Source organism: Bos indicus, chromosome 9, assembly GCF_029378745.1.
Source record: "Bos indicus isolate NIAB-ARS_2022 breed Sahiwal x Tharparkar chromosome 9, NIAB-ARS_B.indTharparkar_mat_pri_1.0, whole genome shotgun sequence".
NCBI classification, from domain to species: Eukaryota; Metazoa; Chordata; class Mammalia; order Artiodactyla; family Bovidae; genus Bos; species Bos indicus.
In genome coordinates this window covers 41,677,454-41,702,904 of record NC_091768.1, presented here as the reverse complement: position 1 = coordinate 41,702,904, position 25,451 = coordinate 41,677,454, and the positions used below count along the sequence as shown (strand labels likewise).

At 42.5% G+C, this 25,451-nt stretch overlaps 1 protein-coding gene across 1 annotated transcript in view; it reads left to right on the top strand.

Moving 5' to 3' along the window:
• Positions 1-1,018: 1,018 nt before the first annotated feature.
• The window catches only part of ARMC2 (armadillo repeat containing 2), a 319,621-nt gene continuing 295,188 nt past the window's right edge, over positions 1,019-25,451 (top strand). Inside the window, exons 1-3 of the mRNA XM_070795507.1 lie at positions 1,019-1,146; positions 5,952-6,083; positions 8,244-8,410. The gene's annotated coding sequence lies outside the window, so the exon portion shown is untranslated. The remainder of the gene's footprint in view (positions 1,147-5,951; positions 6,084-8,243; positions 8,411-25,451) is intronic.

The following is a 25,451-nucleotide window of genomic DNA, read 5'->3' as shown; positions in this document are numbered from 1 at the left end:
GAAACACTTACACCTATCTGGAATGTGCAGCTCAGTGAGATTTTACAGACCCTGTGCATGTGTGGAACCAACCCTGCTCTAGAAGCAGAACGTTTCCAGCCCCCTGGTGCTCCTTTTGAGCGCTGCCCTCAAAAGGAGAGCCATGCTCTTGATTTCTGATAGTATCTCATTGATACATTCTGCACATTGAGGCCTCACATAGGTTTTTAAAAACTTTTTATTTTGGAATAATTATAGACTTACAGAAAGGTGCAAAGATAGTACAGCAAGGAACATAGAATTTTATGTTCTTTTTCAATGTTCACAATTTTTTTCAAAAGAAGCTTAAAAACCAGTGGCTGAGTAGAAAATGGACAGGTTTTGGAGTTGGACCTCATGGGATTGAGTCGAAAGTGCTTTCCTTTATCCTCGTATAACCCAGACATGTCGTTAACCTTCCTGAGCTGCAGATGAGGTCCATACTACTTTCCTGTGGCTGGTAGGTTTAAAAAAAGTGAGGCACTGCGTGAGCATGTGTGTAAACCGGGGACACCGCATGGCGGTCTGGCTTCTCCGGGGCTCTCGGGGGAGAGCTGGATGATCAGGAGTGGCCCAGCACCGCCTGGCGGTTTGCAGCTTCATTTGGTTTGCAGGCATCATGGAGCACTCAGTTACCCCAACTCTTCTGTCCTTCCTCTGCCTCCCCTGCCGGCTGTAGCCTCTCTCCCCTGCTGTTCCTGTGGGCGGAGCACCAAGCAGGTGCGGCCCAGGAGGGAGGCCTGGGGAGGGCTGACCAAGCAGGTTCAGGAGGCCGTGTCCCATTCAGCTGCTGGGGCCAGGCCTGCCCTTGGTCCCTTACCTGTGGGCTGGCCATTGTGAAACCAACCCTGCTTCCATGCCACCTGGAAAGACCACCCCACCCCACCCCACCCCACCCCACCCCACCCCACCCCACCCCACCCCCCATTCTGGGGAAGGGTGTGGCTCCCTGCTCACAGAAGGAGAATTCCCACTATGGATGGGTGACAAAAGGCAGCCTCAAGGAGTGCCCTTACTAAACCGGAAGGCATCTGACCTCCTGTCCTTTCTGGGAGGACAGGAGGTCCTGAGTCAGACCCTGAGTCATCCCAGAGAAGATGAGCTGAGTTCATATGACCCATCTCAGAGGTCTGAACCTGCGCAGATAGGTGGGAGCCACCTGAGAGATAAACCCTGGGTGGGTGGGCTCAACAATGGACAAAGGCTGTGGGTCGGCTCCTGTCCACTCTGCCCATCTCAGGCTGTACCTGCCACACCTCCAGGTCAGAGAAGGGGAAGGATGCAGAGGAAAGACTTGCTCCGTGGGTTGCCTGCCATCTCTCAGGTTTCAGAGCACGGCCTGACCTGTCTTTGGAGGCAGCTTTGCCATTCTGGGAAATGCCCCCTTTCCTTTCTTGGTGGTTAACCTTTCTGGGACACTTTAGGGTGGCGGTCTTAAGTCTAAGGTCAGGAAGCTCCAGGGAAGCAAGGGTGAGGGTGTGGCTGGTGGTGATGAGTATAACAAGAGACAGGACGGTAGGGAGGAACTTGAGCAATGTGGGAGAGAGGACTGGTCCTGGTGGGAACCTCAGACAGCCTGGACACCCTGTTACTTAAGATAGGTGTCATATATTGAATTCCTGCACGAGCCATGCATTGAGCTGAGTGCTTGGCATGTATTGTTGTCATTTAATCTCAGTAACCCTTTGGAGGTCATTAGCACCATTAGAATGTCCTTTAAGTAATTTGCCTAAGGTCATGTAGCTGGTAAGTGGCAGAGCTGGAATATGTTCCATCTGTGCAGCTCCAAACCCCTGTCTCCTTTCTCCTTCCCCCTTGTCTGCCATGGAGACTCTCAGCCTTCTGGTCTGTTCTGGAAAGGGTTATTCTCACCTAACTGCCTTCCATGCTTATTGGGAGCGACTGACAACTGTTATACAAATACTGAGGGCTATTGGTATTTTAACGAGAGCCTGGGTAGCAGAACAGCCACCAGCATTTCTGGAGACTTGTGGTTCTCAAAGTGAGGACACAGGCATTGCAGTTTGCAGATGCTATTCGCCTTCATTATCTCCTCTCTTTTTAGCAGACTATAGAAGGCATCAGAATTACCTAGAGGGTTTGTTCAAACACAAATTGCTTGCCCACAACCCACAAGTGCCGAGTCTGTAGGTCTGGGGTGGGACCTAAGAATTTGCATTTTTCATTTCCAGGTGCTGCTCGTGGGCTGTCCTGGGGCTCACACTTTGAGAACCACTGCACTGTAGCACTCCTGTAAGATTAGATGAGCAGGTGTTATTAATGTTTCCATCTTTCAGAGAAAAAAATTGACATGTGGGGAGGTTTGGTGACTTGGGATTAAATGACAGTTAACAAAAAGCAGGAGCAGGGCTTTAAAACAGAATGTGACATCTTATAGCTCAGACCACTGCTTCTCAACAGGTCTATGTAGCACTGAGAGTTCTGCAGTGATGATCCTCCAAATTAAATGAACCACTTCTGGGTCATTTGGGTGACCACCAAGCCTCAAGTGCCTCCTGGCTCTTTGGGGCCTGCAGGCTGTGAAGGCAGTACCCCTAGTGAGGTGGGAGACCTGGGCCTCCCCAGAGGATGTGACAGGAAAAGCCTGCCAGAAGCCAAAGCCCGCGTTCACAGGCATGCAGACACACACCTGTGTCTCTACGCCTGTCTTTATCTAACAGCTTGCAGCAAGAATTGGCCAGCAAGGCACGAACCTTATCTTTAAGTGGAAGAGGCAGAGGTCTCGGATGGCCACAGTTAGAGATGGCTTTCAAGGCTCGCTTCTGGCAGAACTTTGGTTTAATATGAAAGTGATGATCTTGAAGTGGCCAAAAAGCTCTGCAGTTATTAATGCTATTTCCCACCATGTACCCAGTGCACAGGCATCCTCTGCCAATACAGTTTCTATGGCCAAGTGCAGAAGCCAACGCAGACCCACACTAAATCTTCCATTTAATTGGTGTTGGCAATTTAGTTTCAGCAAAACCAGACACTTACCTAAGTACCATAAAGTTTAAGGGGTTTTAATTAAATTTCATATCTAGCTTATATTTAGTTTGGATATAGTCAAGAAACATAGTGAAATAATTTAAATCAGTGATAAGAGGCTTGAGGGATTGTTTTTTTAAACAGAGAGATCTACTTCTTATGTTTAAGAAATTCTGCTCATGAGATAATAATGAGACAATGTAAGTGAAAGCTCTGAACTGTGAAGTGCCATATATATGTTCATCCTTAATTGTTTTTTTCAGTTTCTTCTTTTAAATAGCATACTTAAAAATTGAGGTATAGTTGATTTACAGTATTCTGTGTCGGGTGTATGACAGTGATTCGCAATTTTTAAAGGTTATACTCCATTTAAAGGTTATACTCCATTTGGAGAAGGAAATGGCAACCCACTCCAGTACTCTGCCTGGAGAATCCCATGGATGGAGGAGCCTGGTAGGCTGCAGACCATGGGGTTGCAAAGAGTCGGACATGACTGAGCGACTTCACTTCACTCACTTCATACTTTATCACTGGAGAAGGAAATGGCAACCCACTCCAGTATTCTTTCCTGGAGAATCCCATGGACAGAGGGCCTGGCTGGCCATGGTCCATGGGGTCGCAGAGAGTCGGACATGACTGAAGTGACTAAGCACGCATACTCCATTTACACTTATAAAAAATTGGCTGTATTCCCTGTGCTGTACAATATATACTTGTAGCTTGTTTTATACATAGTAGTTTGCACTTCTTAACTGCATACCCCTATCTCTCTCCTCCCACTTCTCTCCCCACTGGTAACCACCAGTTTGTTTTCTATATCTGTGAGTCTGTTTCTTTGTTATAGTCACTAGTTTGTTTTATTTTCTTTTATTCCACATACAAGTAATATCATACAGTATTTATCTTTCTCTGACTTATTTCACTAAGTGTAATAGCCTCCAAGTTCATGCATGTTGTTGCAAATGGCAGCATTTCATTCTTTTTTATGGCTGAGTAGTATTCTGTTGTGTGTTCACATCTTCTTGATCCTTTCATATGTTGATGGACACTAAAGTTGTTTACATATTTTCAGTTCAGTCACTCAGTTGTGTCTGACTCTCTGCGACCCCATGGACTGCAGCATGCCAGGCCTCTCTGTCCATCACCAGCTCCTGGAGTTTACTCACACTCATGTCCATTGAATTGGTGATGCCATCCAACCATCTCATCCTCTGTCGTCCCCTTTTCTTCTCACCTTCAATCTTTCCCAGTATCAGGGTCTTTTCAAATAAGTCAGTTCCTCACATCAGGTGGCCAAAGTATTGGAGTTTCAGCTTCAGCATCAGTCCTTCCAATGAACACTCAGGACTGATCTCCTTTAGGATGGACTGATTGGATCTCCTTGCAGTCCAAGGGACTCTCAAGAGTCTTCTCCAGCACCACAGTTCAAAAGCATAATTCTCCTGTGCTCAGCTTTCTTTATAGTCCAACTCTCACATCCATACATGACTACTGGAAAAACTATAGCCTGGATTAGATGGACCTTTGTTGGCAAAGTAATGTCTCTGCTTTTTAATATGCTATCTAGGTCCATATCTTGGTTATTATAAATAATCCTGCTATGAACATTGGGGTGCATGTAGCTTTCTGAATTAGTACTTTTGTTTCAGATATATATGATCAGAAGTGGAATTTCTGGGTCATAGGTAGGTCTAATTTTAGTTTTTTGAGGAATCTGAATATTGTTTCCCAAAGAGGCTACACCAACATTCCCACCAACAATGTACAATGGTTTTCTTTCTTCTATATCCTTGCCAACATTTGTTATGTGTCCTTTTTGATGACAGTCATTCTAACAAGTCTCAGGTGATATCTCCTTGTGGTTTTGATTTGCACTTCTCTGATGATTAACGATGTTGAACATCTTTCCATGCACCCATTTCTGTCCTTATTTTTCCCCAGCTTTATTGAGATATAATTGACTTACAACATTATGTAAAGTTAAGGTGTACAAGGTAGTGATTTGATACATGCATATATTGCAAAATAAGGTTAGTTAACACATCTACCACCTCACATAGTTACATTATGTGTGTGTGATGAGAACTTTTAGAATATACTCTTATCAACTTTCAAATATACAATACAGTATTGTGAATTATAGTTGCCATGCTGTATAATACATCCCTAGAAGTTACTCATCTTATAACTGAAAGTTTATAAAAACCTTTTTACCATCTTCACCCATTTTCCCACCTCCACACCCTTCCCTTTAGCAACTGCCAATCTGTTCTCTGTTCCTATGAGCTTGGTAATTTTAGATGTCACATATAATGAGAGGGTGCATATATATATAGTCCCTTAGTCTTGTCTAACTCTTTGCGACCCCATTGATTGTAGACTGGTGTAGCCCTCCGGGTTCCTCTGTCCATGGGAATTCTCCAGGCAAAAATACTAGAGTGGGTTGCCACGCCTTCCTCCTGGGAATCCTCCCAACTCAAGGATCAAACCCTGGTCTCCTGGACTGCAGGCAGATTCCTTACCAGTTGAGCTACTAGGGAAGCCCATAGTGTCTGTTTTCCTCCCTCCTTACTGTTCTGTCTGTCCTTTTGCAAAGTACTAGCTGACTGCCCCACCTACTTCTGTAATTCTGCACTTCCCTCTTCCTGCCCCTCCCACCACATTCTTAGAGCAGAACCAGCCACTTGGCTCCAACTAGAAGTGATCAGTTCCATGGAGCCCAATTCCAGGGCTTGCCGAGGGAGGCTAGATTCTATTCTGCTAGACCTGGGTGGGGCCTTGGAGGTCTTCTGGTCCCTCCTATGTGATATGAGGAAGTGAAACCAGAGACACTGGCCCTGAACTTCTCAATACCACAGAGAGAGTCAGTGCCAGGTCCAGGAATGAACTGTCTGGATTCATTTTGAATAAATTCTCTTTTCCCCATTCTTTCTGTTATACACCAGGGTGGAAAAAGGAGCCAACTTTTCTGGAGACTCAGGACCCATTTGGCAGAGAAGCACATAGAAAAGCCAGAGAATGCAGCCTGGAGAGATGGAAGATGCCAGTCAGGTCTCACTAGTGTCTAGGAATGGAAGGTAAGAAGGCAGAGGGAATGGTTTCTAGTGCTTAGAAAGTTGCCCTGAAATGGTTCTATGTTCTCAAGAGCTTCAGAATGAAGGCTAAGGTATTCCTGTTAAAGATATACTGAGAGGGCTCTTTGTCTTGGCAGAATTCTTTTTTTTTTTTTTTCCTTCTATTTTTACCCCTTAAAATGGGAATTTCAAAGACTCACTTGCAGGAAGGGGAGAGGCCTATGAGGAGGATAGTGAGTCACTGCAGAAAACGAAGGCCTTAGGAGGGGGAGGGAGCTGATGCTCTGAAACAGGGAAGAGGAGGCCCTTTTTAGTCACAGCATGCGTCAATCATTGCAGCTTGGCAAATGGCAGTGAACCTAGGAGGACTTTCTTTCATACTGGAATCAGGAACCTAAGCCTTAGGATATTTTCATTTAAGTAAATATTTTGCTCGAAATTTTTAAAAAGTTAAAAGGATTAAAGACTTGGAATACGTCAAATATGTAGAATCAGGCCCAGGCATTACCTTAAGAGAGGAGTGTGTTTAGTTTAGTTTTTTTTTTTTTTTCATTTTTAAATCATTGCCTCAGAAATCAGTATGTGGTATATTTTGCTGCATGAAAATTTGAAATGGCAAAAGTTTTTAGCTGTTTGAACATGAAGATACTTATCAGAAATACAAAACAGTCCAACCCTCCCTTTCCAGATCCTAATATACAGTCAAATGCCCACAGTTCGTCTTTAATCAGATAAAGAGATCCCTGGTGCTTCGTAGGCTGAACTCTTTTCAGGACAACGGTATGTCTTAAATCAAAACCACATCTCAGTTCTGGATATAGGTTCACATTATGAGTGGTGACTTTTAACTTCATTCCAGCTGATTTATGATATAAGCGAGGCATAGAGTTTGGCTCATAGCAGTAATTCATGTTCTGCGATGGAGCTCCAAGTTTCCAGAAATAATCGTGTCGTCTAGGTGGCCAGTCCAGTGAACCTGAGTCACTGTCGCGGGACACATGCTTGAAAATTCAGCCACACCCCCTGGGCTTCAACTCCAGAGGCTGGCCAGAGAGATGTATGTGTGATTCACACCGTCTAATCTGTGACACTCTCCTTCAGTTACGACTTCATTTCCCCCAAATAAGGCTTCAGTGGTTCAAATCTGTGCCACAGTGGCAACTGGGCAGTTCAGGGAAAGAAAGATTGTTTCTAAGTCCTCTTGCACCACCACATGCCTGAGTGAACAGGACGCCTGTATTTCCATGTTCACGTGAGAAATGCTCTCCTCCCTAGAGCCACAGCTCCCTGCCTTCAGACAATTTATACCATTGTAAGAAGGTAGGCTTGTCAGAGTACGTCAATGCTAACAAGACCCACATCTGAGGAAGCAGCATAGGAAATCTCTCCAAGCTCTCCAAACCCTGCCGTTTGTGTGAAAACAGACTAGATGTGTGCACTCATCCAAGTGCCTCATAAAGGGCCACAGAGGAGGGCACGAGCATGAAGAAAACCACTGCCTCAATCACCTCCTCCTCCTCTTCATACCTGTGAGGAGCCTCAGCCGCCAGGCTCACAGGCCTCCTGATGAGGAACTAGCAGAAAGTGGGCCCACTGGCCTCTCCATTAACTTGAATAAAATGTCCCATCTACATATAAGAACTCCTTTGCCCACGTTTAGACCAATATCTCAAATTTCTGATAGGCATGTAGTTAGCCCCTGACTAATTCATATGCACAAACTAATTGGGTAAATGTTGAGATTTGCTAAAAACCTGAGACCTGATACACCCCAGTGGAGGAGAGGGTCAAGAAAGCTAATACTTCTCTCTTGTTCTTAAGAGAAGAAGAAGCCAAGCATTCCTGCAAGGTGGATATAGCAGAGCACCCAGGATATGGGACAGGGTGGGACAGAAATGACAACTAAGTCCATCTCACAGGCCTAATCCAAAGAGTTTCTAGTGGTCGCCTCTAGCACCTTGTTAAAAAGCATTCTGGGTGGCATCCAGGCTCACCAGGAAAGAAGTCGTGATTGTTAAGCCAAGTCTGCTTTGGACATGGGGTAGAGAGGTTGCAGAGTTTGCCATCCTGGGTAGGTACCTACACAATAGCTAAGAATTCTGTTGATCAGTTCATCTAGCAGGTAAGCTAGATCAAATTTAATTTTGCCTCCAATCTCTACAGGTTTTCTCAGCATCCAATACCGACTGGAAGAAGCTCCTGCCAGCCATGTAAGAAGGACAATGTCAGGCTCTAATCAGGGAGAGCCTTGGAGAGCTGAGGAGATTCCCCAATTTCTTCCTGCTCATCATTTTCAGTCCCTGACGTCCATTTCCACAGAGGAATTAGCAGTAAGTTCTCTAAAAGGGGAGCTGATTGCTGATTTGCTTGTTTTAAGGGATGAGGTAGAAGAGAGGAGTTGGGGAGACTTTGCTTTTCCCAAGAGCTGGTCACAGGAGAAGAAAGTGCTCTTTGTTGGTTGTAGCAGCTCTGGACTGGAAAGAAAAGCAGGTCAAACACCTGGGCCTGTGTACTGGGCACTGTGCCATCCTCCTGGGAGGATAGGTGTGGTGGGGGGGGGGGGCGGGCACAGGCAGGTGGCATAGACACTGAACAAGTAGGAGTCCCGTTTAAAATGACATGTGTCATCAGTGTAGCACCTGCCTTCTAGCACTGATGGAGGGAGCTACGGTTCGGCTGCTGTGCAGCAGTGCACTGGGTAGATAAAGTGTGACCAGGGAAGCTGGAAGAAGACTCGAGGAGCTGTGGGGACTGCAGACATGTTTATTCTCTCTGGGCAGCAGCAGCAAGGAATCTTCAAAGACTACTGATACACTAAGACAGACAAAAGTGGCCCATTGCCAAGTGGGCATGCAGGCCAAGTGCTACCAAGGTCAGCAATATCACTGTTTACAAAACATAAGAGATCAAGCCCTGAGCCTTTGGAGTGGGAGCACTGACTCAAAGACCCTAGACGACCAGAGAACTAACCCTAGGAAGTATCAAATAGTGAGAACTCACACAAAGTAAACCACCTGAATACAACAATCAGCATCACCCAACTACCAGTAGCACCCTGTGTAGGATGCCTCATCTAAACAACAAACAAAACAAAAATACAATCCAAATCATCAGCAGACAGGATTACCACCTCACTCAGCCTTGCCCATCTGAAGAAAAACAAACAAACAAAAACTCAGCACAAATCTCACCCTATATGAAGCTTACACAAACCACTGGACCAATCTTAGGAGGGGAGAAACCAAAAGGAAGAAATAATTCAACCTTGAAGCCTGGGAAAAGGAGACCTCAAACACAATAAGTTAAAAAAAAAATAATGAAAAGGCAGAGAAATACTACACCAATAAAGGAACAAACTAGAAACACGAAAAAAGAAATAAGTAAACTACCTGAAAAAGAATTCAGAATAATGATAGTAAAGATGATCAAAAACCTTGAAAACAAAATGGGGAAAATGCAAGAATCAATTAACAAAGACCTAGAAGAATTAAAGAATAACCATACAGAGACAAACAATTACTGAAATTAAAAATGCTTTAGAAGGAATCAATAACAGAATATCTGAAGCAGAAGAGCGAATCAGTGAGCTGGAAGATAAAATGGTGGAAATAACTTCTGAAGAGCAGAATAAAGTAAAAATAATGAAAAGAGCTGAAGATAGTCTCAGAGACTTCTGGGACAATATCAAATGCACCAACATTCGAATTATAGGGGTCTCAGAAGAAGAACAGAAAAAGAAAGGGTATGAGAAAATTTTTGAAAAGACTATAGTTAAAAATTTCCCCAACATGGAAAAGGAAATAGGCAACTCCAAGAGGCACAGAGAGTCCCACATGGAATAAACCTAAAGAGAAACATGCTGCAACACATATTAATCAAGCAAACAAAGACTAAACACAAAGAAAGAATATTAAAAGCAGCAAGGGAGAAGCAACAAGTAACATAAAAGGGAAACCCCATACTCTTAACAATTGATCTTTCAGCAGAAACTCTGAAGGCCAGAAGGGAATGGCAAGATATATTTAAAGTACTAAAATGGAAAAAAAATCTACAACCAAGATTATTGTACCCAGCAAGGATCTTTTTCAAAATTGATGGAGAAATAAAAAGCTTTTCAGACAAGCAAAAGTTAAGAGAATTCAGTACCACCAAAGCAGCTTTACAACAAATGTTAAATGTTGGGGGCCAGAGTGAGGTACTCCGCCCATGGCAAAGGTCATGAGGAAGGAGGCTCAACATACGCAAAGGTGGGATCGAGCCTCAGGAGTCCCCCTGGAAATCCTCGAGCATCTACCCCCATTAACCAGAGCCTGCCTACTTTACTACTTTGTGCTCTCACCTACACCTCTGACTTTACGGGAGGCTGTACCCCACCACCTCTTTTGGAAAAGGAGTTAACTTAGAGCTCCAGTTAATAATAATTCCTGGGCATGATAAGAGTGTTTTAACCTACAAACTCCTCTGAAGGTTCTCTGGCCTGCCTGACAGGCTTGTCCGGCCACATGTGATTGCTCACAGCCTCCCAACCGTGAGAGGCACGAGATGCTTTAAACCTTCTAAAAACAGGTTCCTTAGAAAAGTTAGAAAACTATTAGTATAAGTATAATGGGCTGATTAGAAATTGTGTTGGTGAAGGGTTTTTCATTTGTTGAGCCAATGTTTGTTGCTAAGTCTCCATATCCCCTGCCCTTACACACATTAATGAATATATAGAAGAAATAAGTATTAACCTTTGATATTAATCACGTTAGACCTTAGGCTAAGTAAATTCTTTCCTTAACTAAAACCCACTATACCCTCACCCTGTAGGAATGTAACTTTATTTGGGTGGCGTCTGTTTTAAGAATAATCACCCCTGGAGAAATAAGTGTCCTGGTTGACTGACCGTTGTCACAAGGAGAGGGTTGTAAATTGTCAGCAGGCCTCCCCTGGCCAGAAGATGATGTAACACCCCTAAGACCTCTGTATAGATTTGTGTGAAGCACCTGACTTTAATAAAAGTCAGGACTGCTGTCCCCACGTGACTTTTGTATAACATCTCAGTGTATAAAAACAGACTCTGGAAAATAAAGAATTGGGATCAGTTTCTCGAAATACTGGTCTCCCCATGTTGCTCTCTCTCTCACTCTGGTTGAGTCTCCATCTGGAGCGCGGAACCCGCCATGCTTACTAATTATGCCTGGGCTTCTAAGATCCGACTGGGGAGGCCTCAGTGTCTCCTCTCCTTCGGGAGAACGGAAGGATGCCTGTGGCCTACGTAAGTGGTGCAAACTTCTTGTCTTGAAGTTTTATTGGTCTCCCACGTAAACCAAGCTACTCAGCCTCTTTTCTCCACTGAATTTTCCTACTGAGCTATCCTTATTCTATTACTCTTTATATCTTTAATTAATATCTAATTGAAGCTATGGTATCCTGACCCTCGCCGACGCCGTCCCCACTTCGGATATCCTGGATCAGCCGGGGCTGGACCCCAGCAGTTAAAGGGACTTATATAGTCAAGAAATACAAGAGAAGAAAACAGATTTACAAAATCAACCCCAAACAATTAAGAAAATGGCAATAGGAACACATATATCAAAAATTACTTTAAATGTAAATGGATTAAATGCTCCAAGCAAAAGACACAAGATCCATATATGTGCTGTCTAAAAGAAACCCACTTCAGACCTAAAGACACATAGAGACTGAAAGTGAGAGGATGGAAAAATATATTCCATGCAAATGGAAAGCAAAAGAAAGCTGGAGTAGCAATGTTTCATATCAGACAAAATAGACCTTAAAATGAGGAAGATTACAAGAGAAGGAAGGACACTACATAATGATCAAGGGATCAATCCAAGAGGAAGATACAACAATTGTAAATATCTATGCACCCAACATAGGATCACCTCAATACATACGACAAACACTAACAGACAAAAGGAGAAATTGATAGTAACACAATAATAGTAGGAGACTTTAACACCCCACTCACACCAATGGACCAATCATCAAAACTGAAAATTAAGAAGGAAACACAAATCTTACATGATACATTAGATGAGATGGATCTCATTGATATCTTCAGGACATTGCATCCAAAAGCAGAAGAATACACCTTCTTCTCAAGTGCACATGGAACATTCTCCAGGATAGATCACATCTTGGGTCACAAGTCAAACCTCAGTAAATTTAAGAAAATTGAAATCATATCAAGCATCTTCTCTGACCACAATGCTATGAGTCTAGATATCAAGTACAAAAAAAAAAAAAAGATGTAAGAAACACAAACACATGGAGATTAAACAACACGTTTCTAAATAACCAACAGGTTACCGAAGAAGTCAAAAGGGAAATCAAAAAATTTCTGGAAACAAATGACAATGAAAACATGACAACTCAAAACCTATGGGATGTAGCAAAAGCAGTTCTAAGAGGGATGTTTATAGCAATACAGTCCTACCTCAAGAAACAAGAAAAATATCGACTAGATAACCTAACATTATACCTAAAACAACTGGAAAAAGAAGAACAAAAAACCCCAAAAATTAGTAGAAGGAAAGAAATCACAGATCCAAGCAGAAAGAAATGAAAAAGAAATGAAAGAAACAGTAGTAAAGATGAATAAAATTAAAAGCTGGTTCTTTGAAAAGATAAACAAAATGGACAAACCTTTAGCCAGATTCATCAAGAAAAAAAGAGAGAAGAATCAAATCAACAAAATTAGAAGTGAAAAAGGAGAGGTTACAACAGACAATGCAGAAATACAAAGGATTATAAGAGACTATTATGAACAACTATATGGCAATAAAATGGATAATCTGGAAGAAATGGAAAGATTCCTAGAAAAGTTCAATCTTCTAAGACTGAACCAGGAAGAAATAGAAATTATGCACAACCCAATTACAAGCACTGAAATTGAACCTGTGATCAAAAATCTCCCCCAAAACAAAAGCCCAGGACCAGATGGCTTTACAGGAGAATTTTATTTAAACATATTTAGATAAGAGCTAATGCATATTCTTTTAAAACTCTTTCAAAAAATTGAACAGGAAGGGACACTTCCAAACTCATTCTATGAGGCCACCATCACCCTGATACCAAAACCAGACAAAGACAACACAAAAAAAGAAAACTACAGGCCAATATCACTGATGAACATAGATGCAAAAATCCTCAACAAAATTTTAGCAAAAAGAATTCAGCAACATATCAAAAAGCTCATACACCATGATCAAGTTGGGTTTATTTGGCAAAACTAATGCAATTATGTAAAGTTTAAAAATAAAATAAAATTTAAAAAAATAAAATAAAATAAAAAAAAATAAAGAATAAACTAAAATCAGAAATTTACCAACCAAGGCTCTATTTTAAAATAAAATTCCACTTGTGATAGTCTAAAAAAAAAAAGAAATTCAAGGATTCTTCAATATACACAAATCAATCAATGTGATACACCATATTAACAAATTGAAAGATAAAAGACATAAGATAATCTCAATAGATGCAGAAAAAGCCTTTGACAAAATTCAGCACCCATTTATGATTAAAACTTCAAAAAATGGGCAAAGAAGGAACCTACCTCAACATAGTGAAGGCCATATATGATGAGCCTACAGCAAACATTATTCTCAATGGTGAAAACTGAAAGCATTCCCCCTAAGATCAGGAACAAGGCAAGAGTGTGTACTTTCACCACTATTATTCAACATAGTTCTGGAAGTCCTAGCTACAGCAATCAGAGAAGAAAAATAAATAAAAGGAATCCAGATCAGAAAAGAAGAAGTAAAGCTCTCACTGTTTTCAGATGACATTATACTGTACATAGAAAACCCTAAAAATAGTATCAGAAAATTACTAGAGCTAATCAGTGAATTTAGCAAAGTTTCAGGATACAAAATCAATACACAGAAATCACTTGCATTTCTATATACTAACGATGGAAAATCAGAAAGAGAAATTAGGGAATCTATCCCATTCACTATTGCAAAAAGAATTAAATATCTAGGAATAAACTTACCTAAGGAGACAAAAGAACTGTACACAGAAAATTATAAGACACTGATGAAAGAAATAAAAGATGACATAAACAGATGGAGAGATATTCCATGTTCCTGGGAAGAAAGAATCAATATTGTGAAAATGACTATACTACCACATGCAATCTACAGATTTAATGTGATCCCTATCAAATTACCAATGGCATTTTTCACAGAACTAGAACAAACAATTTCACAATTCATATGGAAACACAAAAGACCCCAAATAGCCAAAGCAGTCTTGAGAAAGAAGAATGGAGCTGTAGGAATCAACCTTCCCGACTTCAGATTATACTACAAAGCTTCAGTCATCAAGACAGTATGGTACTGGCACAAAAAGAGAAATATAGACCAATGGAACAAGATAGAAGCCCAGAAATAAACCCATGCACCTATGGGTACCTTATTTTTTACAAAAGAGGCAAGAATATACAATGTTGCAAAGACAGCCTATTCAATAAATGGTGCTGGGAAAACTGGACAGTTACATGTAAAAGAATGAAATTAGAACACTTTCTAACACCATCAGTTCAGCTCAATTCAGTCGCTCAGTTGTGTCCAACTCTTTGCCATCCCATGAACCGCAGCACTCCAGGCCTCCCTGTCCAACACCACTCCCAGAGTTTACTCAAACTCATGTCCATTGAGTTGGTGATGCCATCCAACCATCTCATGCTCTGTCATCCCCTTCTCCTCCTGTCCTCAATCTTTCCCAGCATCAGGGTCTTTGCAGATGAGTCAGCTCTTCACATCAGGTGGCCAAAGTACTGGAGTTCTAGCTTCAACATCAGTCCTTCCAATGAACACCCAGGACTGATCTCCTTTAGGATGAATGGGTTGGATCTCCTTGCAGTCCAAGGGACTCTCAAGAGTCTTCTCCAACACCACAGTTCAAAAGCATCAGTTCTTCGGTGCTCAGCTTTCTTTAGAGTCCAACTCTCACATCCATACATGACTACTGGAAAAACCATAGTCTTGACTAGACAGACCTTTGTTGACAAAGTAATGTCTCTGCTTTTTAATATGCTGTCTAGGTTGGTCATAACTTTCCTTCCAAGGAGTAAGCATCTTTTAATTTCATGGCTGAAATCACCATCTGCAGTGATTTTGGAGCCCCCCCAAAATAAAGTCTTCCACTGTTTCCCCATCTATTTGCCATGAAGTGATGGACCAGATGCCATGATCTTTGTTTTCAGAATGTTGAGCTTTAAGCCAACTTTTTCACTCTCCTCTTTCACTTTCATCAAGAGGCTCTTTAGTTCTTCTTCACTTTCTGCCATAAGGGTGGTGTCAACTGTATATCTGAGGTTATTGATATTTCTCCTGGCAAACTTGATTCCAGCCTGTACTTCTTCTATCCCAGCATTTCTCATGATGTACTCTGCATATAAGTTAAATAAGCAGGGTGATAATATACAGCCTCGACGTACTTCTTTTCCTATTTGGAACCAGTCTGTTGTTCCATGTCCAGTTCTAGCTGTTGCTTCCTGACCTGCATACAGATTTCTCAAGAGGCAGGTCAGGTGGTCTGGTATTCCCATCTCTTTCAGAATTTTCCACAGTTTGTTGTGATCCACACAGTCAAAGGCTTTGGCGTAGTCAATAAAGCAGGAATAGATGTTTTTCTGGAACTCTCTTGCTTTGTTGATGATCCAGCAGATTTTGGCAGTTTGATCTCTGGTTCCTCTGCCTTTTCTAAAACCAGCTTGAACATCTGGAAGTTCATGGTTCACGTATTGCTGAAGCGTGGCTTGGAGAATTTTGAGCATTATGTTACTAGTGTATGAGATGAGTGCAATTGTGCGGTAGTTTGAGCATTCTTTGGCATTGCCTTTCTTTGGGATTGGAATGAAAACTGCCCTTTTCCAGTCCTGTGGCCACTGCTGAGTTTTCCAAATTTGCTGGCATATTGAGTGCAGCACTTTCACAGCATCATCTTTCAGGATTTGAAATAGCTCCACTGGAATTCCATCACCTCCACTAGCTTTGTTCATAGTGATGCTTTCTAAGGCCCCCTTGACTTCACATTCCAGGATGTCTGGCTCTAGGTGAGTGATCACACCATCATGATTATCTGGGTCGTGAAGATCTTTTTTGTACAGTTCTTCTGTGTATTCTTGCCACCTCTTCTTAATATCTTCTGCTTCTGTAAGGTCCCTACCATTTCTGTCCTTTATTGAGCCCATCTTTGCATGAAATGTTCCTTTGATATCTCTGATTTTCTTGAGGTGATCTCTAGTCTTTCCCATTCTATTGTTTTCCTCTATTTCTTTGCATTGATTGCTGAGGAAGGTTTTCTTATCTCTCCTTGCTATTCTTTGGAACTCTGCATTCAAATGGGTATATCTTTCCTTTTCTCCTTTGCTTTTCGCTTCTCTTCTTTTCACAGCTATTTGTAAGGCCTCCCCAGACAGCCATTTTGCTTTTTTGCATTTCTTTTCCATGGGGATGGTCTTGATCCCTGTCTCCTGTACAATGTCACGAACCTCCGTCCATAGTTCATCAGGCACTCTGTCTATCAGATCTAGTCCCTTAAATCTATTTCTCACTTCCACTGTATAATCATAAGGAATTTGATTTAGGTCATACCTGAATGGTCTAATGGTTTCCCCCATTTTGTTCAATTTAAGTCTGAATTTTGCAATAAGGAGTTCATGACCTGAGCCACAGTCCACTCCTGGTCTTGTTTTTGCTAACTGTATAGAGCTTCTCCATTTTTGGCTGCAAAGAATATAATCAATCTGATTTTGGTGTTGACCATCTGGTGATGTCCACAAAGATAACTCAAAGTAGATTAAAGACCAAAATGTAAGACCAGAAACTATAAAACTCTTAGAGGAAAACACAAGCAGAACACTTGATGACATAAATCAAAGCAAGATCCTCTATGACCCACCTCCTAGAGTAATGCAAATAAAAACAAAAGTAAATAAGTCAGATCTGATTAAACTTAAAAGCTTTTGCACAGCAAAGCAAATATAAGCAAGATGAAAAGACAACCCTCCGAATGGGAGAAAATAATAGCAAATGAAGCAACTGACAAAGGATACATTTCCAAAATATATAAGCAGCTTACACAACTCAATGCCAGAAAAACAACCCAATGAAAAAGTGGGAAAAAGATGTAAACAGACATTTCTCCAAAGAAGACCTACAGATGGCTAACACTATGAAAAGATGTTCAACATCGCTCATTATTAGACAAATGCAAATAAAAACTACAATGAGATATCAACTCACACCAGTCAGAATCAATTCAGTTCAGTTCAGTCACTCAGTCGTGTCCGACTCTTTGCGACCCCATGAATTGCAGCATGCCAGGCCTCCCCGTCCATCACCAACTCCCGGAGTCCACTCAAACTCACGTCCATCAAGTCGGTGATGCCATCCAGCCATCTCATCCTCTGTTGTCCCCTTCTCCTCCTGCCCACAATCCTTCCCAGCATCAGAGTCTTTTCCAATGAGTCAACTCTTCACATGAGGTGGCCAAAGTACTGGAGTTTCAGCTTTAGCATCATTCCTTCCAAAGAACACCCAGGACTGATCTCCTTCGGAATGGACTGGTTGGATCTCCTTGCAGTCCAAGGGACTCTCAAGAGTCTTCTCCAATACCACAGTTCAAAAGCATCAATTTTTCGACGCTCAGCTTACTCAGCCATAAAAAGGAACATGTTTGAGTCAGTTCTGATGAGGGGGATGAACCTAGAACCTATTTATACAGAGTGAAGTAAGTCAGAAAGAGAAAGATAAATATCATATTCTAATGCACATATACAGAATCTAGAAAAATGGTACTGAAGAATTTATTTACAGGGCAGCAATGGAGAAACAGACCTAGAGAATAGACTTATGGACGTGGGGAGAGGGGAGGAGAGGGTGAGATGTATGGAGAGAGTAACATGGAAACTTACATTCAGTTCAGTTCAGTTGCTCAGTCGTGTCCGATTACCATATGTAAAATTGATAGCTGAGGGGAATTTGCTCTGTGGCTCAGGAAACTCAAACAGGGGCTCTGTATCAACCTAGAGGGGTGGGATGGGAAGGGAGATGGGAGGGAGGTTCAGGCGGGAGGGGATATGTATATACCTATGGCTGATTCATGTTGAAGTTTGGCAGAAAACAATGAAATTCTGTAAAGCAACTATCCGTCAATAAAAAAATAAATTAAAAACAAAAAAAATGACATGTTTAAAACTACACTGAGTGATTTCTGACTCTTCCTCTTATAAAATGATGATTAAAGGAAAATATATTGATAATTTGACTATATAAGTGGAAATAAAAGGCACTGACCTACAGTTTAGGTAAAGAGGACATCCATGGAGATATAAAAATGTTAGCTTCACAGTCAAAGACTTGGCCTTTCCTTCTGTAGAAATAGAAGCTATTTTTACTTCTAAATTTATAAATCTACAAAATTATAGAAATGGACTACAGCAAGCTGACAGGTTTCTTCTGGTTTAATTTTTATTTGTGAAGGCTGAACTGATCTCTAATTTCTATGTCACAAAAAGATTTCTATCCCTAGTAAACTTGCTTCTTTCACTATTTTACACTCATTCCTAAAGCACTGGGTCAGTACCCAATTAAGTCTTTTAAGGAAAGTCAGTATAAATTCTTTTTCATGGCCCAAATATTCTTTGAAAAATGAAGAAAAACAAAATATGCTAATTTTTCCTTGGAAAATTAGCTGAGGCTATTTTATGAATTGAAAGTCTTAAAATTAAATCACTTCACTTGAAAGAAGCCAGAGAACATATTCGTTCTCAGTGCTTCCTGCCTCTTGCCTGGTTGGTGGACATTTCCAGAGAATTGCGTGCCAAAATTCTACACGTCTGGTCTTTAAACCTGTTTTCCAAGCCTGCCCTCCAGTTGTTTGTGAAGAAACATGCCTTTCATGGTAAATGGAAACATATCCAGTGTCAAGTTCCATGCTCTTAACTCTAAAATTAGAAAGTCTTGATGTGGGAGGAGGGCAGTGAATGTAGGAATGACGGTAGTTACTCAGAAAGAAACGCAAATTAGATGGGACTGTACAGATTTTGTAATATGTGTTTTCTTTCATTTTTCTCATGAAACCAGGGATTTTTATAAGAGGAGCAAAGCAGGGGGTGGGGTGCAGGGTATGAGTCCAAGGAGAGGGTGAGAAGAGAGCCATGGTCTTGGTTTAGAGTTTGTAACAAAACAGGAAGCTCCACCTCTGACCCAGCCCCAATTCCTTTCACCCCATAAATAGCCTCAGTTCCCCTCTGTTTTCTTCATTTTTACTTCTCTTTTTAAAATAATTTAAAAAAATGTTTATTGGAGTATAGTTGATTGAAAATGTTGTGTTAGTTTCGGGTATACAGCAAAGTGATTCAGTTATACATAGGTCCATTCTTTTTCAAATGCTTTTCCTATTTGGGTTATTACAGCATTGAGCAGCATCCTCTGTGCTGTCTGCAGTACATCCTTGTTGGTTATATATTTTAAATATAGCGTGTACATGTTACTCCCAAACTCCCAATCTCTCCCCACCCCTGACCCTTCCTCACTAGTGACCAAGAGTTCCATTCTCAAAGACTGAGTCTGTTTCTGTTTTGTAAATAAGTTCAATTGTATCATTTTTTTAGATGCTATATATAAGTGATATGGTATATTTGTCTTTCTTTGATTTATTTCACTCACTATGATAATCTCCAGGTCCATCCATGTTGCTACAAATGGCATTATTTCATTCTTTTTAATGGCTGTGTAATGTTCCATTGTATATATGTACCACACCTTTTTTTTTTTTCTCCATTCATCTGTTGATGGACATTTAGGACATTGTTTCCATGTCTTGGCTATTGTAAATAGTGGTGCTGTGAGCATAGGGGTGCAGGTATCTTTTTGAATATTGATTTTCTCTGGATATATGCCCAGTAGTGGGATTGTTGGATCATATGATAAATACATTTTTAGTTTCAGGGAATCTCCATACTGTTCTCTATAGCGGCTGCACCAATTTATATTCCCACCAACAGTGTAAGAAGGTTCCCCTTTCTGCGCACCCTCTCCAGCATTTATTATTTGTAGACTTTTTAAATGAGGGACATTCTGACTGGTGTGAGGTGATAACTCATTGTGGTTTTGATTTGCATTTCTCTAATAATTAGCGATGTTGAGCATCTTGTATGTGTTGCTTGGCCATCTGTATCTTCATTTTCACTTTTAAAAGCGAAGAGGAAAGGGCATGGGTGATAAAGGGTAAGTAGATACATTGTGTCTGTGGATGTGTGTGCACACATTTAACTTTTAGAAAGTTCTGAAAACCTGCAGTTCTATCTCCAGACTTTCCCTGCAAATCAACCTCCTCCTATCTTCTTCTTTCAGTGTATTTGTCCTGACCCTTCTGTGTTTCTGAGCTAAACTATGGTGGTGTGTGTCCTACCTTCTGTGTTTCTGAGTGTCTGGCTGCCAGAGATGCAGAGATGGGATGAGAGAGAAGAAGGAGTATGTGTCTAGGCACATTCTCCTGCTGGGGCAAAGACATGGTTTTCTTTCTTTTGGCTCTACCAGACGAGGAGGAAGTAAGTAGATGAGCTCCTTGCCCTGGGTCCAGTTAATATGAGCAGTTTTGCCCTGCCAATCAAAGCAAAGTTTTGCCAGACTCATTCTACGCCTGTTCATTTGTTTTACTTCTACCTTTGTTTAGGTCTTAGGTCATTTTACCTAAATGTTAGCTCTTCCCTTCACATATACCATGGTCATTTAGCCTCTGGACTGCAGGGACTGGGCTTTATTTATCTAAGTCTGTCTTCAGGGCTTGATATAGTGTCTGGTACATCAGGAGAGTTCAACAAACATTTGCCCAGGCCAGTGCTCTTTAGCACACAGTCACTGATGTCCACCATGTACAAGACCCATACCCAGGACTGTGAGTGAAGGGGGGTTGGGGGTGGGGTCACAAGTGAGTCGGGCACCTGCACCTTGCAAGATCGCAGTCAGGTGGGGAGGAAAGACACCTGTGGGGGTGAGGGGGGCAGACACTTCCGGGCTCCTGAGCCTCTAAATCTGACCACTGCTTGGCACATAGTAACATGTGCTTGTTGGTTAACTTTGCATGCTTTGAATCCAGGAAATGCTCGTTTCTGAGTGGTGGTTCAGGTTCCGAGCCTCCATATGTCTTTAAAAAAAAAAAAAAAAAATTTATTTGAATTGGAGCCTAACCTCCATACTTGTAAAGTCAGCCTTGACAGCCTAGCAGCCACCGCTTGTGAGGCCCATCTCTCTCCAGTCTTCAAGGGGCCTTGACTTTGTTCCTTCCCCATTTCCCACAGCCCACTGCTTGAGATGTGGAGGGCTTCTCATGAGCAACCTGGTGCGATTTCCAACAGTTAATGTTTGTAGTAAAATAGCCAGAATGTATCTCAAGTAGAACATGGGCTTCATTCTGGAAAACTCCATCAGTACTGTTGGTCTATGGAGCAGAGGGCTCTGAGGACAAGATTTGCAGCCTGGCCCCCAAGGAAAAGTGTGAGAGGAGTGGGGTGAAGGGGAGAAGGACACATTTATTCTCACTAAATGAAAGGTTGACAAGGCCAGCAGGGTTTCATTGGTTGCTAGCTGGGGACAGTGGTGATGGTCAGAGATGGACAGGAGGCTGCGGTCTGGTGTTGAGCCACGGGAGGAGCAGGGAAATCATGGAGAGTCTGCTGCTTTGTTTTAAACAATTGAGATGATGTTGCCAAAGGGAGAAAGTTAGAAATCTGAACCTCATGGCTGAAGTTATTGGACAGTTGTCCACTCATTTGACATTAAAATGTGTAAATAAACACCCTTAGGTAGTGCAGAAATGCAGTACCACAAGGAGGTCCCAGAGGAGGGAACCAGTGCCCGCAAGTCTTCTGGATTCCTGTCCAGGGCTAGGTGCACTGGAGGCCTCCTTTGTGCCTGTGTCTTGACTGGAGATGCGTGGGGTAGGGGGTTCTGCGGAGAGGATGGCAGCGAGCCTCTCTTCCAGCCTGGCTCTGACACCTGGCTTCAGAACAGTGAGACCCTTTGAGAAACTAGACAAAGCCATGGACATATCTTCCTACTCACCACACACATCATGTAGAGCATAGCAATAGATGCAGTTTCACATGCCTCCCAGGTCCCCTGAGTTTCATAATTTCTTTGCTCCCTTAACCTCCAGAATCAACTCTGAGCCCTTAGCACAGTGCTCAAACCTCCCAAGGCACAGCCCAACCTCCCCCTTAGCCCCAGGTCCCACTCTGCATGTTGGTACCAGGCCCAGAGGAGCTGGAGGTTCCCTAAGGTGCCAGGCACATCCAGGCTCCAGGCCTGTGTTCCCCGGCGATCTTTCCGCCTGCTTCTCTTTCCCTGCTAAATCTCAATTCATCTCTCAAGGTTCCTTTTGCACTGATGCTGCTTGAATGAAGGCTTCTCCCCTCCTTTCAGATGGAATTAATTGCTCTCCTGTTAGCATTTGCAAAGTGCTTAGACTTTGTTACATGTATTAGATAATGCTGGCTATTATTGCACCTCTTATAATAACCCAAGAACAGAAGTGGGAATACCACATGATACTGTCTACACCGAAGGATTATAAACTACTTGAGGGCAGTTGTGTATGTCACTCTACCCAGTATCCTCCTTATTAGGTTTCAGTGTAATGTCCAATTTTGAGGTTTGAGTGGCTTAGAAATGCTGGAAAGAGTATAAAATAATGCAAAGAAGCTCCACTGCCTTGAAATGAACACAGATATGGGCAGGGATGGGGCTGCAGATGCCCAGGATCCTGCAAAGACAAAAGAAGGGCTTGGCTGAGTGTACCTGGCAGGTCCCACTCAGCAGAGGCTCAAACCCTGACACCTTGTTCAGGGCTAAAAAGCAAAGGGAAAAGCTCAGAGAATGCAAGATGGCATGAAATGGGCTTTAAAAAAATGATTATAACATACATTTTTTTTTTTTTGCATATGGCATCTAGCAAAAAGTTTTTTGGCAAAAAGCTACTGTCAATCATATTTTATGTGAAACTCCAACCCTCCCAGCATTTTTGACTCTTAGAGTCCCCTCTCTTTCTCTCAAACCAAAGAAGAGTTCTTTGCTCTTCACCAAACAACTTAGGCCTTGTTCTCATTTTTCACTTGGGATGTTTAAAATGCTCTCAGGAAACAGTCCTACCATTCAGAAATTCCAAATATATCCGTGAGCCTTTATTATTCTTCAAGGTTACAGGAATTTTCCTTGGAAACTATTTGAATTTGCGTAGAATTTTTGCCTTTCATGTCTCTTCTTGCTTTTAAAATGAGTTTCAGTAAATAGAAGTCTCTGAACTGATATTTACTTTTTTTTTGTTTTTTATTTTGCCACATTTAGCCTGCCTAAATATGCTTTGTCATTAAAAAACAAAAAGTAATTTCAGGCTCTCCCCCTAAATTTCCTTTTAAAAATTAACTGGGCAAGGTATCACAGCGTGCCATTTGTTACCTTAAAAGCATTAAGCTGGTATTGACATTAAAAGAAGAAGCCAACTTAACATAAAAAAGACATCTTTTGGCATCTTTTTTAACAATCTGAACAAAACCTCGAAAGCAATTCCACCTTCTGGTCCCAACTTTGTAAATCAGACCCCTGAGGATGCCAAATTTCAGGAACTCTTTTTATGCCGAGACAACCCTCCGAAGAGAATGAAATACATTGGGTGTTACCAGTGGAAAGGAAAGCTTGCACATCTGAGGCACTGAGGAGAGGATGCTGCCTGCCTCACTTCTCACCCAACATTTTGGAGCGGAAAATGACAGCCTTGGCACGGCAGCCTCTCGCATACGGCAAGTGTGTTGGCTGCAGAGGCACTTCCGGATCCCAGCAATCTGTCCCCGTCCAGGCCCAGCACAAGCTGTGGAGCCCAATCTGGAGCTGGATTCTGCAACAGGCTCCTGCGTCACCAATGGGACCTGGGCAGAGGGACTGTGTATGGCTCTTCCTGGGAATGAGAGCGCTGCCTGGCCCAGTGGGCTCTGCTAGGGCAGAGTTGAAGGAACCTCTAAAGTAGATATAAAAACTGAGAAACATCTCTTGTAACACTGCCCTGAAACTATTTAAAAGGGGCACCTGAGGGGTCCTGAAATGCTCTGTAAGCTCTTGTACAGTTGGGTTTGATCAGGTCGGGTGGGAAGCTCACAGATATGGGATCACGTGATCTGAGGTCATCATACTTCCCCCTCTAGTAGGGGTGCATCATCAGGAATGGCATTTAACCTCTCTGGACCAGAGAATGACGTCTTCTTCTCTCTAGGCTGCTGTGAAAAGCGAGTTGATGGCCTGTAAAATGCCACTAAACAGGCGGTGACATCATGGCTATCCAGGGCTCTGGACTAAGAGTCGTACCCTGAGAAGGCACCCTGACCTCCAGGCAACTAGCTTTTGACTCATGTTTATTTTTCGATGCTCGTCACTCTGCCCTGTGCTCACCTGTCCTCCTGCTGCACTGCGGACCTTTGGCCGAGCCCTTCCCCCACACCCTACCTATGCCTCTGCCACTCCCTCTGGAGGATGTGTCTTCTCCCTAACTCCACCTGTCTCCAGGAGACTGATTTCCCCACAGGGCAAATCAGTCTCATTTACTGAACCAGCATCTTTTGAGGCTCTACTCTGTACTCGAAGGAAGAATCATGATTAATGAGAAACTCCAGCCCTAGAAGAAGAGAGAGACCAGTGATCAGCCAGTTCTGGGCAATGCAATTAAGTTACAAGAGAAAAATGGGGATGATGCCCTGGAGACTACTGTGAGCCCTGCACTTAAAGATCAGGGTTAGAATGGATCTTCTTGTCAACATCGTTTCACAGGCACCTCGACAAAAGAACCTGTGCTGTGCTCATCTAGGGAGAGATGGCAAAAGCAGGGACCGTTCAGCCTTCCAGCACAGGGTTGGTCCCCGCAACACCCAGAGACCTGGGACAGAGGGGTTCCCACACTTCTCAGTAAGTTCTCAGGCCTACTGTGTTGGGGAGTGTCCTGAGCAGCCTGGAGTGGAGACGTCCTGTACTAAACAGAGGGTGATGTCACCCAGGCACTTTGCTGACGTGCCTGCTGAGAGTCATTTCTTATTGGGGCCAAAGTAACACTTAGCAATCATAGTGTTTGATAAGATGGTGATGAGTGATCAAGCCACAGTACACTGGAGAGAAATCAGGAATGCAAGAAGTCAACCTTCCCTGACTCACCAACAGGGTGACTTTTCCCAGCCACACCCTGAAGCTGGGGAAGAGGTCTCAACGGATCCCCTACCTATAGCTGAGACGTCATCTGGAGGCAGATAAGCTGAACAGGGCGCTGGACAGGTGGACATAGTGCCAGCTAAATAATACAGAAATGACTTCACTC